The sequence below is a fragment of the Triturus cristatus genome, chromosome 3_2 (assembly GCF_964204655.1).
Source record: "Triturus cristatus chromosome 3_2, aTriCri1.1, whole genome shotgun sequence".
In the NCBI taxonomy this organism is placed as follows: Eukaryota; Metazoa; Chordata; class Amphibia; order Caudata; family Salamandridae; genus Triturus; species Triturus cristatus.
Genome location: NC_140584.1, coordinates 33,978,210 through 33,989,488, shown reverse-complemented (window position 1 = coordinate 33,989,488; position 11,279 = coordinate 33,978,210).

The following is an 11,279-nucleotide window of genomic DNA, read 5'->3' as shown; positions in this document are numbered from 1 at the left end:
ACGCCACACTTGGCATTGTGTACATTATCGTTCATCGGTCACTTGCCTCCTTCTCACATGCCTGGTCCCCACCTCTTCCCACAATCTGCTATCGTGTGGCTGAGGTGCCATGCAGTTGATGGCTTATGTGCATGGCTGGCCCAGGTTGCCAGAGTAAGTTGTGCTGTTGTGTCTGGTGGGTGGGCACGTTGTTTGGCAGGTTGTATGTGAGTTTGTGACATGTGCATTTCCAGTGTTGTGAGTTGCATGATTATGGAGTTGAGGTGTGTGGTATGTTCATTTGGTACTTGTCAAGGAGCAGCGCATTGCCGTAGGTGCCAGCCAGGAAGCGCCGGATGATGATGGACCGTCGGAAGATGTAGGACTCATGCACTCAGAATGGGTGGTTGGCATCGATGTTGGTGGAGATTCCCAGGTGGTCAACTATTGCCTGCACAGTTATTGTATGCTTGTGCTTTTGGTAGCGGATATTGTGTGCAGTGTCACCAGGGGGCACAAGTAGGACATGTGTGCATTCAATTGCCCCCTGACACATGAGGGAAGCCAGCTATGGCGTTGATGCCTTGCTTGGTCTCCAGCTGTTCCTGTGCAGTGTGGGAGAAGGATAGGTAGTGTGTTACCAAGCTGATGATAGCATCCAAGACAGCTGTGGGGGTCTTGGATTGGGCTGGCTGTGAGACTCCTCCGACTCTGGCGGTTGTTGGTCGGCTGGTCCCAGAGGCCAACAGGTGCAGCACAGCCAGCAGCTTTGTCTGCGGAGGGATGTTGGTTGTCCGCTGTGTTGGTACCGTCGGCCTGTGGGCAATGGTGGTCAGGATGCGTAGGATGGTTGTCCTTTTGAGCCTGTGGTGGGCAATGACATTCCCTGGTGTTGGGTCTGTGAGGTTGGTGCGTTAGCAGCAGGTCGATGTCTTTGTCTGCGCTGCCTCAGTATTGGTCCGGGCAGGACGTGGGGGGCCAGGGGGGGTTCCGGGGGTGGTCCTGGGGGTGGTGGTGCTGGGTTTTGTTGCCCTATTGGGGCTCCGGGCTGCATGTTCAGTTGCTTGGGGGCATCTGTTGTTCTTCATGTTTGGCTATGGGCTGTGCTCCCTTGTCTGGTGCCACTTGTTGTCCGACTTTGCCCCAGGTCAGAGCAGGTGTTAATTTCCTGCTGCTAACGTGCCTTATTGCATGTTTTGTGATCTTATCGCTGATCTGGCTGGTCGTTGAGGTGTTGTCACGGCTTTCTGAGCGGGAATGCCTACTCTGCATCTCATTAGCGATAGTTGCCGGAGTCATCTGTGGCGATGTTTTTTGAGGATGCTATCACCGGAAAACTGGTGATATGGGCTGTTAGCACCGGCTTGTGAATGGGGTGGTAACTTTATCGCGAGTTTGGCTGCGATAAAGTGCCGTTAACTCGCCGATAGCTCCTTGAGAATATGCCCCTAAGAGTATTATTTAAGACCAGATTCAGTTCTGAAATAATAATACACCTTAATTTGTGTAAATGAGAAAATAAAGTTAACCAAATGCCCAAATGTTTGTCCCAACTTACCAGGATAGTGTGGTGGTTATTGAAACTGTATGTATCATACTTATTAAGACACATTCAAGATTGTTTTGGAAACAGACAAAATATTTTGAAGGAGTCCTTCACACTTCACAGACTCCTACAACGATTGCAGATTTGTGCAATTGGGACATAGACATATATGTTTACATTTTATAAAATAATTCAAGATGTACATGGCTGACACATATTAAGAGACATACACATTTTACATAATAAGTGGCAGCTGAATGAAAACAAGGGTGTAAGTGACAGTTCATACGTGAAGAGACCATATTTTGGGCCTCATGTAGGTAGCTTAATACCGGTCGGTAACGGCCGAAATTCGGTAAATATGCCGTTACCGACCGGTATATAGACAAGTGAGATGTAAGAGACCAAAAACCAGTTTTCGGTAAATATGAAGCGGTAAATACCGATTCATAATTACCGAATTCGAAAATACCGATTCATAATTACCGAATACATATTTACCGAATCGGTAAATATGAAGTGGTAAATATGAATCGGTAAATATGAAGTGGTAAATATGAAGTGGTAAAACTGAAAATGACATGTAGGTAAAATCGGTAATGAAGATATCCATGAAAATCGGTAATTAAGAGTCGGTAATTAACACTGAGTGAAAGCAGGTGGTAACCATCAACAGACCATATAAGCAATCCCAAAATGCAACAGCGTGGACAACATGGCTGCTCTGTATGTCATTGCAAGGCGCCTACGTCTACAGGCAGCAGGTCTGAGGATATGGAGACGGGAGGAACGCATCTACAGACAGCGCATCACACTCTTCCAACTGACTGATGCAGAGATACATGAAAGGTACAGGCTACACCCCCAAACCATCATGGACCTGATAAGGGACCTGCACCCACTCCTGGACCAGCCAACAAGAAGGGCGCATGCCATACCACCACATGTGCAGGTGCTCTGCAGCCTACATCTACTGGCATCCGGCAGTTATCAGGTGGTGATAGCTGCGGTGGATGGTGTATCCCAGAGTTGCCTGTCCCGTTTCTTCAGGAAGTTCCTGGATGCCATGATGCAGAGAATGCACCACTACATCAGCTTCCCAAACACACAGGCTGAACTGCAGAAAACTAAAACTGACTTTTATCACATGGCACAGTTCCCCCATGTCATTGGCTGTATTGATGGCACACACATCCCAATCTGCCCACCAGCTGACACAGAGCACATCTACAGGAACAGAAAGTCCACCCACTCCATCAATGTGCAGGTGATCTGTGATGCAGGGAACATCATCACTGATATTGTAGCGAAGTTTCCTGGGAGCACCCACGACTCTTACATCTTCCAGAACAGTGGGATCTACACACGACTGATTGCCGGAGAATTTGGAGAGGGATACCTGCTAGGTAAGTAACAGTGACGCCCCATGAAACCTGCAAATCATAGTGTATAGAGGCATGTGACTGATGGTTCCCTTTTACTCACCTAGGCGACAGTGCATATGCCTGCCGGTCATTCATCCTCACTCCCTACCTACACCCATCAACCCAGAGTGAGAGACGATACAACGTGGCACATAAATCTACACGCAATGTGGTGGAGCGCACGTTTGGACTACTGAAAAGCAGGTTCCGCTGCCTCCACAAGAGCGGAGGCGCACGCCAGTACACACCCATCAACTGCTGCAAGATCATTGCCACTTGTGCAATGCTGCACAACCTTGCCACGAAGAGAGGTACAGATGTGGAACTAACAGATTTTGAGGACAACGAGGATGAGTCAGGCCAGCCAGAGGGCAACGCAGCTAGAGTGCCAACTGCAATAGATGGGAGAGAGAGACGGGCAGAGATCACATGCAACTATTTCTGAGTAAGTTAGGTGACACAGCCAGTTGTGGTATGTCATGGCGTAGTTTTAATGCGGCACCACGCCATGAACACAAGATCAAGCCAATCTGGCAACATAGCATATATACAAGGAGTAAGTCCAGGGTTACGTCACCCATTGGGAAGTGGCTACGCAGGGCTGCATCAATGTTTGCGCATACGCGCTGCAGTGTGGGATGGTACGGCTTGAGCATCCTCACTACAGCCAACCCCAAGTCGCCTGCTGCTCCTGCGTGCTTCTGGGACGGGGGGTGTGATGCTGCTCCTGCTGCTGGTGTCGATGCTCTCCGCAGCATCCCCTGCAGCAGTTGTCGCCGCCTGACTTGTTAATAGCACCTCTAGTGCACTTGTCACCTGCACCATCCCCCGAGACACGTCGCTGCAGCAGTGTGTCAGGCCCTCCTGCATCGACACAGAGCGCCGGCAGAGTAGAGAAGTGGCAGTTGCCAGACGGTTGAGTGCCCTGGTGGTAGTGTCCCTCCTCTGCCGTTCCCGGCGCCGTGCATCTATGTCAGCATCTAATTTGCTGCACAACTGCTGGATTGACTGGGACATGTCCCGAATGCCCGCTGCCATTGCGCCGATGTTATTGTCCATGTTGACAAATGTAGATTTCATGAACCGCATATGCCTCTGGACTGACATGACTGCCTTTGTTTGCAGGCGCTGTTGTTTTAACATTTGGCCCTCGAGCCCCGAGAAGACACCATGGCTGTCAATGCTTGCTGGTGGACTCTGGACACGCGACCTGCGGCGCCCTCTTGCACCCGTCTGTGCTGCCTGTGAGGTGTAGGGCACAGTGGCATGGCTCCCATCCTGGGGCATAGTAATTTGCTCAGGGCCCCTGCTGTCGTCAGACGAGGTGTCTAAGGCTCGCAGCCTGGCGGCAGGACGCCTCCTCATTCTCACACCTGCAGGCGGTGATGTGGCCGGTGACTCAAACATGAGTGGCGATGCTGGCTCTGGGTGAGGTGATGCTGGCTCTGGGTGAGGTGATGCTGGCTCTGGGTGAGGTTATGCTGGCTCCGGTTGAGGTGATGCTGGCTCTGGTTGAGGCGAGGCTGCCTGTGTTGGTGGTGCGGCTGCCTGTGGCCCTGCTCCCTGGGCTGAACTTGTGCTGGCCAGAGGTGATCTGTGTGGCCGGTGTGCCCTCTCTCCTGCAGCATGCCCTGTCCTGCGTGATGTCACATCTGTGGACAGAAATGCAACATCGGCTCAGTGTCCCCGAAGGGCTGCATTGCAAGCATCACAATAAATCATGTCACACTCCAAATTGTCCTCTGCCTCCTTGTGCCTAATGTGTGTAACATGCCTTGTTGCCCTGTGCTATTTACTTCATGGTTGGGGTTTCCCTGACTACATCTCCCAGAATGCATTGCCTGTCTGCACTAACACATGGACTGGAGTGGGATACTCATTTCACAATGGGGGATGTGGGATAGGGGTAGGGGGGGCTACATTGCTGTGCATTCGTCTTACCTTGTTGGGTGGCGGCTCTGGCAGAGCTGTCAGCATCCCCAAGACCCACGACGCTCTCATTCTCGATTGTGGCCCCCACCAGCTCCTCCAGTTCGGTGAGGGCAGGTGCCCTGTTGGTTCCACCTCCAGTCTGGCTGGCCTCCTTCTGGATTTCCCCCATCTTCCTCTTGGTTACAATCCTCAGGTCATACCAGCGCTTTTTGAGGACCTCTATGTCCCTGTGGGTCACTCCCACAGCATTGACCTGCGCCTGGATGGCCAGCCAAATATTGCGCTTTTCAGCCTCAGGCACTTGCAGGGACTGCCTCCCAAACAGCTTCTGGTGCTGCTTCACCACCTCCTCCACCAGCACCTGGAGTTCCTTGGGGCTGAATTTCAGCTTCCTCCTCCTTTCCCCTCCATCTCTCTGTGTCCTCTGGCTGGACATGATGTTTTTTTGCTGCACAAACAGGCACTGGCTCCCTGCCTCTCCTCTGCACTCCAAGCCTCTCCAGGGTCTGTTAATTGTGTGCACCTGCCTGGGTGTGGCCACTTCCTGGTTGGGTGGGGTGTGGTTGCACAGGATTGGCTATTTCATCAAGTCATGTGATTTTTTTTCCCGATTCGGTAAATACCGATTCGGTATTTTCCGATTCGGTAAATACCACCGCGGTATTTACCGATTCGGTAAATACCACCTCGGTATTTACCGATTCGGTGAATTCCGATTCTTGATTACCGAATGTTACCGATTCGGTAATTGTTACCGAATTTTTACCTACATATAACTTACCGATTCTTAAATACCGATTCGGTACGGCTCGGTATTTAAGAATCGGTAATATTTATTTACCTACATGAGGCCCTTTATCATCTTGATTTGTGTTGCTGTCCTTCCCTTGAACAAATTTGCATTGACATGTGATGAGAATTTCATAAAATAAACAGATAGACACTAGTACACTGACATTAATGAAACCTTTAACTTCTGGATCTAGGACTATACTTATAATCAATTGTTAGCCTGAAACCATATCACTAGGACAGAAGAAGTAGGCAGAACAGAATTCAAGTTTATACTGAGCATGGTCTGCTAATTAGAATGTACAACACTGTGTAAGTTTACACAGCCTTTTCTTAAAAAGGTAAAAAATAGCAGAAAAGCAACATAAAAGTTAAATCACAGCAGTACAACAAAAGTTTACTTGAATCAAAAGTAGTATGCTTATAAATTGCAGTGTGTAAAAAAAGCCCAAAATAAAATTAAAATTACACAAAGTAAAGGGAAACTGCCTTCATATTTACACAAATGCAAAGTATGAGTACAACCTAAAAGACAAGTACAGCGATGTCTTCATTGTTATGTTGTTAGGCTCTGAGGAAAAGTGATTTGTTAGCTATCATATTATAATGATTTCTGTAACAAATGTACATTAACTAATTATAAGCGCAAAGGAAAATATAATTTGTATTTAACTTTTAGTACAACTCACCAGTTTCCACTCCTCCTGCAATTCCTTTGAAGCCTTCCATGTGCAGTATCGAGAGTGACTTTTCCTTCCTGGACATGATATTGTGGGATCTGGGAGAACTACCACCAGTTGCCATGGCTTCTCAATGAGCCCTGGAAGCTATGGAATGTATCTCCACACCCACCCAGATCTTTTCACTGCTTACAAATCCTCATGGGAGTGAGGATGGGAAGTAAGAGTATTTACCTTTCCCTCTATTCTTTCCCTCATTTGCCTTCTTTCTGTCATGGTAGTTCTTTGGACTAGAGCTCCAAGATAGTGGCTCAGCTCTCACTATTTTATTTACAATTACTGTTAGCTCATTTTGAGGGAATCAGGGTGCTCTTCCTTGTGAGAAAGTGAAAAAAATAACTCAAACTACAACTACACAAAGAGATAAATAACAGACGCCTGCTGCCATACATAACACATCTTGAGAGTGTAAAGCGATGAAAACGGAAGTTTAAGGTATCTTTTTATATTGGTTTCTACAGGTGAGTCATTACAATTGATGAAACACAGGTATGCATGTTTAAGGACACTGGGGTATGTCATATTGCTGCTTGCATAGGTAAGGGTGATGAAGACAATGCACAATTTTGATGGAAGAGTGCACCACAAATACACTACTCTTACCTTTCCATCCTCCATCAAGCATGTCCTCCCATCACCTCTCTATAAATGTGGTGATCATTAGAGGTGTCACCATTTTTATTGGCCTTGGCCTGCTGCCGTAGGCCTCTAGAGTGGCGCATTCCCTCTGTACTTTGTAGAACTCTGCTTAGGATGGTCCTCCTGCAGCTTGCATTCCAGCTAGCTCAGGCAGATCTCCCAGGAAAGAAATATCTTACGTTGTAGGTACAGAGTCAACCCCCTCAGGGTCAGCCTCCTCCCGGACCTTGGGAACTTTCTGGGAAGGTTTTCCATCTCCCCGTTTCTCATCTTCCTGGCTGGCATCTGAGCAGATCTTTCCGACTTCTCTGATCGGCACCCATTAAGGCAATCCCAACATCTCAAGATGTGAGCTTCACCTCTATTCAAATAGTATGCTCCAGGTCAATCCCAAGCAGACAAACTTCAAGCATTGCTGGACTCACAGCTAATCTCAGAGACCAGACACCCACCCCACTCCAGGGGAATCGGAGCCACAGGATAGTGGCTAACCTGGTTGTCAACTGTCAAAGCTTTGTAGTGGATTACTTCTGGGGTTACTTGCTCTTCTTACAGCAGATGACACCTAACAGTAGTCATGCTGACTCCTGTGTCTCTCAAAGCCTTCAACTCTGTCCTTTTATGGTACGCGTCTGCATGTATTTTTTAGTATCATCAGGCATGTGTGCTCTGGGTACCATCTCCTTCTCACCCAGGGTCACTAGGATAACCTCTGCCCTGCTCCCAGAACTAACAGGGACAATGGGTGTCATGACCCTCACATGCCTCTGTGTAGTGGGCCTAGTGCGCAGGATGCATGTCGCATTTCCCCTGCGGCGCTTTAATGGTGCACCGTGATAACTTGCCTGAGGCCCCCTACACCATTGATTCCATTACCCTTGATTCAGTCAAGTTTCATTCCCCAAACTAGAAGTGTCCTTTACCCTTGACTCTGTGTTGTGTTAACTTTGCAGCGCCTTATGGCACGCCATGATGTCATGCCCAAGTTTCCCCATCCCACTTGATTCCATTACCCCTGAGTTTGCAAGCATTCACCACTCCCACTATTACTAGGGTCTTGAGTGTTTTTCCTTGAGCACATTCATACAAAATGAAACATTAATTTCCTGTTAAGTGATTCCATCCGTTAGTTTGAACCTGCTCTTCCTTTTATGGTTAAAGTCAGTGTTCTAACACATGTGTCCTTCAAGAATCTTGGAGAACCTTCCATATTGCCACGTGCGCCATGTGGCACACATGATCCCACTGTATCCATTGAACCTTGAACATGTTATATAAACCACACCCAAACCTGAGCTCCTTGCTTGGCCTACGCTGCCTCTGGAACAAGCTGCGTTCCTATCCACTCATCTGAAGAATCCACCGGACCTGGGCAGCTCACTTCTCGTCTGCAGTCCTTAGCTCCTCCAGTGATTCCCTTGGTTCCAGCTTCCTTGATGCATCCTTCCTCTTTACATCTGGTTCAACTACTCCTGTTCCTCAGTAACTTCCTGAATCAAGACCTCAAGAACTTCTTTAAACTTAAGACAAGTTGTAGTAGTAGGCTAAGTACTTGATATCAGGTTAGTGCTCACTATCCTTTTATAGTAGTAAGTAGGCCGGAGTGTTGGCATCTTCAAAACTATAGGCTTGTCTTCAAGTTTCCTCTCAGTGACTTCCCTCCAGTTCACCTTGATTGTTCTTGCTCCAGACTCCTCTTGCAACCTTGGCCTTTGAATTGTGTTTATACAAAGATTAAAGACTTTGCTCTGTGTTTCTCTATGAAAAGTTGTGCCAAGAGAATTCTCCTTAGAGCGCCTAATTTATGTGTGAACCTTGTACTGAGATCAATGTTTCTAGTATACCTTGGGAGTGTCCTACTCCAACCTGTGTTCCTAGTACACCTTGGGAGTGTCATACTCCACCCTGTCTTCCTAGTATACCATGGGAGTGTCATAACTCCATTCTGAGTCCTATTATACCTTGGGAGCACTGTTAACTGGCACTGTTAACTCCTCCCTGTGTTCCTACTAACCCCAATACATGTTTCAAGTGTACCCTTGGGAGGGCCAGTAACTTCAACCGAGTTGATTCCTGGGAGTGTCTGAGTCTCTAATCAGTATTTTGAGTTCATCCTCAAGGGTCTCAGATAATTCTACTGTGTGAACCTGGGTATCCTACTTTCATGCAGTATTGCAGAAAAAGCATGTAAGTGAATGTCACTAAAGTTAATACAATGACATTGTATAGGAAGGTCTGGAAGTGATGGTACTGATGATAATTGACTTTTCTTGTTATTTCCAGTGTATTGTGTCTTCACAAAACCAAACATCCCTATCATCGCAAATACGACGGTCTCAGGAGTGATACGTCCTGTTAAGCAGTGTGCATCACCACAGAACCGATCCAGTTTTGCAAGTATCTCTTTTCTTATTTTGTCCTTACGCTCTTGCCCCTCTGGACAGTGGATTATTTAGGAGTCTCGTCCATGGATCTTGCATTTTTCTGAGAGGGATAAGAGGTCCAGCATCGACTCCAGTTTCGCTCTATGATTGGGACCAGGTGAGAGCATGACTATGAGGGCATATTTCATTCGGGAAACAGCCACTAAAACGCGGGCATCACATTGCGATGCCCTTACAATACGGTTGTTACAACGACCGCGTTTTTACCACGCACTGCCATTACTACCCAAGTCATTATATCAACTTGCAGTAGATGGCGTGCTGACATTAGAAATAGTATAGTTTACTATTCCAGCACCTTCCCTACTGTTATGTAGCCTGGATTTGGAATAATAAATTATACATTTCTACACCATCTACTGCAAGTCGATGTAGTGACTTGCGTAGTAATGGCTTTGCGTGGTAACAAAGCGGTCTTTGTAATGACCACGTTGTTAAAGCACGCGTTGTGATGATTTGCGTTGTAACGAGTCATATTCATTTCACCCAGTCAGCTACTTCAAGGGTAAACAAGGTATCCCTTTACTGATTGGGAATGTCCTTTCACAGACAGCCTCCCAGTTCTTTGGAACTCCATGCATACGTAGGGCCGCTTTATAAGCTGCAAACCATTTATCATTATCATCATCCCTCACCACAAAGCTAGGCAACAGATCTTTGGGGATGTGGACTCTTTTACCTCTCATAGTCACTGCTTTTATTATCATCACTAGTCTCAGGGACCACTTGGCCTTTAGTTACAGTTTTCTCTTGCTTCTCTCATTGGTCAGCAGAATGTTCTTCCCTTCCAGAGCCAACTTTTTCCCCTCCAGTACGATGGTTACTGTTGCCTTTTTCTCCTTCAAGATTAGGGTAGCCAATTTCAGCTTTAATTCCCTCTCTGCCAAGCTCTGATTGGGTCAAGCTGCAAGAGGACACACAGCTCCCTCCTCTGGGCAGTGGAGGGGGTCTAGCTCATGTGGGCTCATCCTTCTCTGGAGCCTCCTCAAAGTCAATTGTGCTTCCTTTCCCCACCTCCTCTACTTCCTCACCCACCTGCTCCTGTGGATAGACTGCAGCATGCATATTTCCTCCCCTACTCTGAGGGCAGTCTATTAGCCCTCCATCTTGGATGCCTTCACCAGCTTTAGATCCCTTTCTTTCCACATGCTCCTGAAATCACCCATGCTTAGGCATGCTGAAGCTCTTTATGCTGCTTAGAACCCCTTCCATTCTTTAAAAAATGGCAGGTGCAAAAGGTTGAGAGAAGGAGTGAATTTAGAAAAAATCAAATATGACCAATTAAAAATATAAATGACTTTTGACGTCCCTTTAAAAACTAATTATTTATTTTAACGTAAGCCACTGAGTAGTTCTCCAAAACACAAGTCCTGGATCCTGCTGATGGAAACCAGTGTAAAAAAATTGGGTTAATATTTAAGCTGGGCAACTACTCACCTCCAGTAACTATCACAACCCATGCCATGGTGAAACCTCAAGGTCATTAAATTAAACTGTGCTAAACCCACTGGTGGCTATGGCACATAGCAGACAGGCATAACTTAGGGTAATGTGTAAAGTATTTATGCAGTACTAAAACAGCAATGATGTCAAAATGCAAAACAACGGACACAAAAATGACAATAAGAGGAACCAGAGATATGCATTTTTGAAGTTTTCAATAGAAATAATGCCATAATAATGTATAAAGTGCCAGTGATCAATGGTTGCGGTAGACAGAACCTAGGCGTAATTTGATGCTGACCGCGATGAAGTGTGGGACAAATGCACCAACCATGTTCAT